Below are 6,581 nucleotides of genomic sequence, written 5' to 3'. Positions count from 1 at the left end.
AAGTTGTTTTTTTAAGAATTCTAATTCCAGTTCAATAAAGGGTTTTCTCTATTTATTTTTCTCCCCAAATTAATTTCAATGTGGCTTTTCTGTGTGCATTTACATAAGGAGCTGACCTGTTGTCTTCATAGGTAAATGAAAGACTGAGTTTCCTCAGCTCCAAACAGAAAATGCATTTTACTCCTCCCAACTGAAAGACACCCCTGGGTGATCTGGAGCCTCATGGGAGTGTCTAGTGGCTTTACCCCCCATGATGTGCAATGGTCCTACGGGGAACCACCAACAGAATTAGTTTTAAAAAGGCTCATCCAGAAAGTGCGTATGGGAGCTGGCCAGTCCATGCTTTGTGCCTCCCTGGAGGTGCTTAGAGACAAAACACATAGAGGGTAGCAATGACTTAGTGGTAACATACTGTAGCCTCCCACTGGCAACCAGCACACACTTCAACCCAGTCCACAAAAACCCTGGATGACAACTCAGTTCCTTCTTTTAAGAAAATAAACAGTGGAAAAGAAATTATGTAATAATGAGGAGAAAACAAGGAGAATGACCTCCTTCGGGGCACTGTGTTAGTTTTATGGCACCTCTACTTGCTAAAGTTTGTGAAAAATAGAAATATTATGGTCTTTGTGCATATTAACATTAAGGAAAAAGAGCCCTAAGGTTAATGTGTAAGCTGTAGAGTTCCTAAATTCTCTTTTTCTCTATTTCTTTTTCTGCCTGCTTTAAATCTGCTGTTACTTTTCTACTGAGATAAAAACCACGGTTTGAACCCAACCTCTTTGTTTTGTTTTTGAAAGCCAGCAAATTTGTATTAATATTTCATGGCTAGAGTTCTGAAGCAAAAGTTACAGAATCTTTGTGTGTGAGTGTGTGTATGTTTGTGTGTGTGTATATTTAAAAGGCCTTTATGATAGATTTCTATTTTATGTTTAACTGGCAATTAAGCTGGTTTCGATTTCCCTCTAGCACACCAGACTTTTTCTCTTTACTTTGAGATGTAAATTTTTGTTATCACATTTTCACCTAAGGGTTATTTTCTTCAATATAAAAATTTGTGGCTATTTAGCTGACAATTACCTAGGGTAATAAAACAGGTTATCATTTTGAAAGTGTAAAAAAAAAGGTCTTAGAACAGCCCAAGATGGCCGACTTTGATGACTGTGTGTCTGATGAGAAGGTAGGCATAGCTGCTAAATTCATCACTCATGCACCCCCAGAAGAATTTAGTGAAGTATTCAATGATATTCAGCTACTACTTAATAATGACAGTCTCCTCAGGGGAGGGGTAGCACATGCATTTGCCTAGTATAACATGGATCAATTCAAGCCTGTGAAGATAGAAGGATATGAAGATCAGGTCTTAATTACCGAGCACAGTAACCTGGGTAATAGCAGATTTTTAGATCAAGAAACAAAATTTCCTTTAAATTTGATCACTTATGGAAAGAAGCAGTGACCCCATCCAGAAGAATTAGATGGAGGTCTGAAATCTTGGAGAGAATCCTGTGATGGTGTTTTAAGAGCCTATGTGAAAGACCATTATTCCAACGGTTTCTGTATTGTCTATGCTAAAACTATTAATGGACAACAGACTATTACTGCACATATTGAAAGCCACTAGTTTCAGCCTAAAAACTTTTGGAATGGTTGTTGGAGATCAGAGTGGAAGTTCACCATCACACCACCTACAACCCAGGTGGTTGGAGTGCTTAAGATTCAGGTTCACTATTATGAAGTTGGCAGTGTTCAGTTGGTTAGTCATAAAGATGTACAGGATTCACTAACTGTTTCGAATGAAGCCCAAACTGCAAAGGAGTTTATTAAAATCATAGAGAATGCAGAAAATGAGTATCAGACAGCAATTGGCGAAAACTATCAAACAGTGTCAGATACCATGCTCAAGGCCTTGTGCTTGCAGCTTCCAGTTACCTGCACCAAAATCGACTGGAACAAGATAGTCAGCTACAAGATTGGCCAAGAAATGCAGAATGCTTAAAGGCTGAATGTAGGATTCTTCAGTATGTGGAAAGACAAAGATTCAATGTGTAGTCATATGATAAATAAGTGATTTATAAACAAGAGTGATATTTTGCTAGGGCTTTCAAAGTTAACTGGTTTTCTGGCCTCATGGAATACTGTTGAACCTATAGCACTGTCTTGATTCTTTTGTGTTCTCTGCCTTGTAGTTTTCTGTTATTGCTATATCTATATGTAAACCTTTTTTTTTATTATTGTTAATTCTGCCACATTTAATGTTGGTGAGAGAGAAATCTATCCTAATGACATTTTACTGTTTAAAACAGTTTCCTAGCCATGAAGCCCTGTACTGATTTAGACAAGGTATTACGGTCATTACTTTCTACCTCTATCCTTCCAACCACTTCTGGTACTTCACTGGTTTTTACTGATCCATCAACACCTAAAGAGGCTATGCTACAATCTATAGCTAAATGGACACATTCATCCTTCTCCTTCTGACTGCTTTGATCATCATTTATTGCATCTTATAACTGTAATTTTCCAAAGTTTGGATTGGAACTTTTCAGGTCCTTTTTGGAGGGCAAAGGAAGTGTCAGCTTCTCTGCAGAACTTGTTTTTAAATCCAAACACTTGAACCACATTCCCTGCACATGAACATGTTTGCTTTTATCCCTTCTCACATTGTCTCCTTCCCATCTTAGTACCATTGTAGTTATAGACGTCTGCATTTTTAGAAGCATTTTACCCATTTTTTTAAACATTCAGGAACTGCTGACATACTGTGGATATAGAGTATAAAACTTGAAAAATGCAGATGTTGAAGGAATACTAGGTATCTTGTGCTTTAATACTTTATGGCAGGATTGTACTATAAGCAAATGAATTAAACATCTATGTAAGTCATAAAAACTTAAAATGAACCAAAGTGAAAAGGATAACTTCTAGGCAGTGTCTTTCTGTTGTAACCTGTTATTTAAGGAAATACTAGTGTTTTCCTCTAAACAGGATGTAAAACTTATTTCAAATCACTCTTTCTCGGTTCTGCCTGCCAAGAAATCAAGTGTAACTGTGATAAAATAACATTTCTCAGGTATATTGGCAGGTATGTGTGTAATCTCAGAATACACAGGTGACATAGATATGATATGACAACTGGTAATAGTGGATTAATTTACATTGTTTATACGTCTGCAACCAGGCCTTAAGGGAAGATCAGATTTTTAAAAAACCAAGTAGTGTCTTCCTACCTATCTCCAGATACATGTCAAAAATAAAAGGTGTTTGTGCTTACATTTTGTTTCTGCTCAGTAATATAGTCAAGCAAAAGTTTATTTCCAAACAGTTTGTTACTCATTGAGCTGTGTATGCATTTTTGTTTATTTCAAATGAAATGTATTTGTATTGTCATTCACACTATCCATCCATACCACACTATCTTCTGTATCAGGTAGTCTAATAGAAATATACCTGTTTTGTTCTAAAAAAAAGTCTTATGAATCTATAAGATGTACTTCCATCACCATTCCTAATATGTCTATGTATCTAGGAGCTGTGTACATAATGTTTCACTATTAAAAATATACAAAACTCTAATTAATTGGCTCAAGAAAAATAAAAGCACTTAAATCAAATACTTTATCAGAAAAAAAGACTAGTCAAATGCTTGTTCCCATTTATGTGAATTAAGTAAAATTTTTAATAAATAAGTTAGCTTTAAAATAATTGGTAAAGTAATATTAGAAATGTTTTAAGAATTTCCAGCATACATTTTTCTTTTTTTTTTTTTTTTTTGAGACGGAGTCTTGCTCTGTTGCCCAGGCTGGACTGCAGTGGCCAGATCTCAGCTCACTGCAAGCTCCGCCTCCCGGGTTTACGCCATTCTCCTGCCTCAGCCTCCCGAGCAGCTGGGACTACAGGCGCCCGCCACCTCGCCTGGCTAGATTTTTGTATTTTTTTAGTAGAGACGGGGTTTCACCGTGTTAGCCAGGATGGTCTCGATCTCCTGACTTCGTGATCCGCCCGTCTCGGCCTCCCAAAGTGCTGGGATTCCAGGCTTGAGCCACCGCGCCCGGCCTACATTTTTCTTTGAATTTATTGATCAAGCAATTTCACAGTTATCCCTGTCAAATACTATAAGATGTCAAAATTTGGCAGAAGGGTTACAAATCTATAAACCAAGCCCAGAATAGAATAATCTTTGCTTCTGTAATTTTTGATACATAAGATGTTAATATTGGTTTAATAAAAATTGCTAAATCTTAAATTATTTAGTTAATCTTAAGGTTCTTACTTAGGTAAACACCTAAAATTCACAGGCTATAAAATAGTTGACAGGGAAATAACTGCAGCCACCCAACAGGTTCACCTTACCCACTACCCAGAGCTGATTTATTAAGACAGGGGAATTGCAACAAAGAAAGTGTAATTCACATAGAGCCAGCTGTATGGAAGGCTGAAGTTTTGTTATTATTGAAATCAGTCTTCTCGAGAATTCAGAGATCAGAGTTTTAAGCATAATTTGGTGGTTAGTGAGCCAGTGAGTTGGGAGTTTTGATTGGCTGGGTTGAAGATGAAATCTTAGGGAGTAGAAGCTGTCCTCTGGGGCTGAGTTAGTTCCCAGGTGGGGGCCACAAGACTAGATGAGCCAGTGTATCAATCTGGGTGGTGCCAGCTGATCCAGAGAGTGCAGAGTCTACAAAATATCTGAAGCACTGATTTTAAATTTTACAATAGCAATGTTATCCCTAGTAGCAATTTGGGGAGATTTAGAATCTCACAGCCTCCAGTTGCATGAATCCTGAACCATAATTTCTAATCTTGTAGCTTTAGGCAGTTTAGTCTCAATTTGGGGAGATTTAGAATCTTGCAGCCTCCAGCTGCATGAATCATGAACCATAATTTCTAATCTTGTGGCTTTAGGCAGTTTAGTCTCCAGGTAGGACGGGGGTTTGTTTTGAGAAAGGACTGTTGTCATCCTTGTTTCAAAGGTAAACTATAAACTAGTTCCCATCAAAGTTAGTTCAGGCCGGGCACGGTGGCTCAAGCCTGTAATCCCAGCACTTTGGGAGGCCGAGACGGGCGGATCGCGAGGTCAGGAGATCGAGACCATCCTGGCTAACACGGTGAAACCCCGTCTCTACTAAAAAATACAAAAAACTAGCCAGGCGAGGTGGCGGGCGCCTGTAGTCCCAGCTACTCGGGAGGCTGAGGCAGGAGAATGGCGTAAACCCGGGAGGCGGAGCTTGCAGTGAGCTGAGATCCGGCCACTGCACTCCAGCCTGGGCGACAGAGCGAGACTCCATCTCAAAAAAAAAAATAAAAAAAAAAAACAAAGTTAGTTCAGCCTCAGCTCAGGAATGAACAAGGATAGCTTGGAAGCTAGAAACAAGATGGAGTCAGTAGGTCAGATCTCTTTCACTGTCTCAGTTATAATTTTTCAGTGTGGTTTCATAACTCTAAATGATGATTATCATAGTTTTTATAAACTAAGTAAACTATTAAAACAAAACAATTAGGTAAATTTAATGGGATAAATACTTCTGGATACACTTGTCATAATTTAGAATCTAAAGTTATAATAAATTAAATAATGGATATGTTATTAATCGGATATTTTTCAATAACAATATTGTAGAAAAACATTATTTCTAAAAGATAAATGTGTCCTTTTTAAAAGACGAATAATTTGTGTCTAATTCAAAGTTTATTTAAAGGTTATGTATAAAACAATGTAAAAGGAACTAGGAAATAGGAGGGATTTAAAGAATGTTATTGAAATAAAGAGGTATTTTTGGTAAGAAAGCTTAAACACCAATAATTTTATAAGGGAAAGAATCTTGTATGGTAAATTTGTCCTAGAATAAAATGACTGGTTTTTTAAAAAAGAAGGATGGTCAGGACAAACCAGAAAGTCCAATCATGTCATAAATGGTCTGTGTAAGTCATAACAGGAGGATTTATATTTAAAAAAACTTTCATTGATCAAGTTGCATATAATTAAATGAAAATTATAATGGTTTTTCTAGAGATTAAATTTTGATTTTAAAAAAACCTTAAACACTGAAGAATTCATTCAAACTACAAAATATTATTGGGATATTGCTTTACTCTTAAAATACAAGACATTATACTACTTTTAATGGAAAATTCAACTTTTACTGTGTCTTGCTGTTTTTTAAGCTTTCTCTCACCTTTTGAAAGGACTATAATGAAATAATAACTCTATCAAGTCATTCAATTTGCATAAGTTTGTGTTTTTTCCCCTTTTGGGTTCTAACTGCCATGGCCTAATGCTAAAAAAAAATAATAAGAAGAAGAAATAAACATAAAAATAAAACTTATATCTTAAAAGGATTTTTTTTTCTAACATAATATTTCCCATATGGAACAGCAAAGTCTTTTCTTTTGCCTTGGGTAACTGGCCTGATAAGATACAGATCTTACAGTTTATCAAAATAATTCATATGTCATTATTACTAAGTTTGGTTTGCTTAAAAAACTGAGAGTATAAACAAATTTAATTAAGATTACATCTGTGTAATTTTCTGCATGTATTTTTAAAGTCCTGGTGTCATTAAGTTACAGGGCTTTGACTTCTT

At 36.2% G+C, this 6,581-nt stretch overlaps 1 pseudogene; it reads left to right on the top strand.

The window, feature by feature from the left end:
* Window positions 1-1,144: 1,144 nt before the first annotated feature.
* LOC102126126 (F-actin-capping protein subunit alpha-1 pseudogene) lies at window positions 1,145-2,127 on the top strand (annotated as a pseudogene).
* Window positions 2,128-6,581: the final 4,454 nt, after the last annotated feature.

This window comes from Macaca fascicularis, chromosome X, assembly GCF_037993035.2.
Source record: "Macaca fascicularis isolate 582-1 chromosome X, T2T-MFA8v1.1".
NCBI lineage: Eukaryota > Metazoa > Chordata > Mammalia > Primates > Cercopithecidae > Macaca > Macaca fascicularis.
This window is presented reverse-complemented; position numbering and strand designations above follow the sequence as displayed.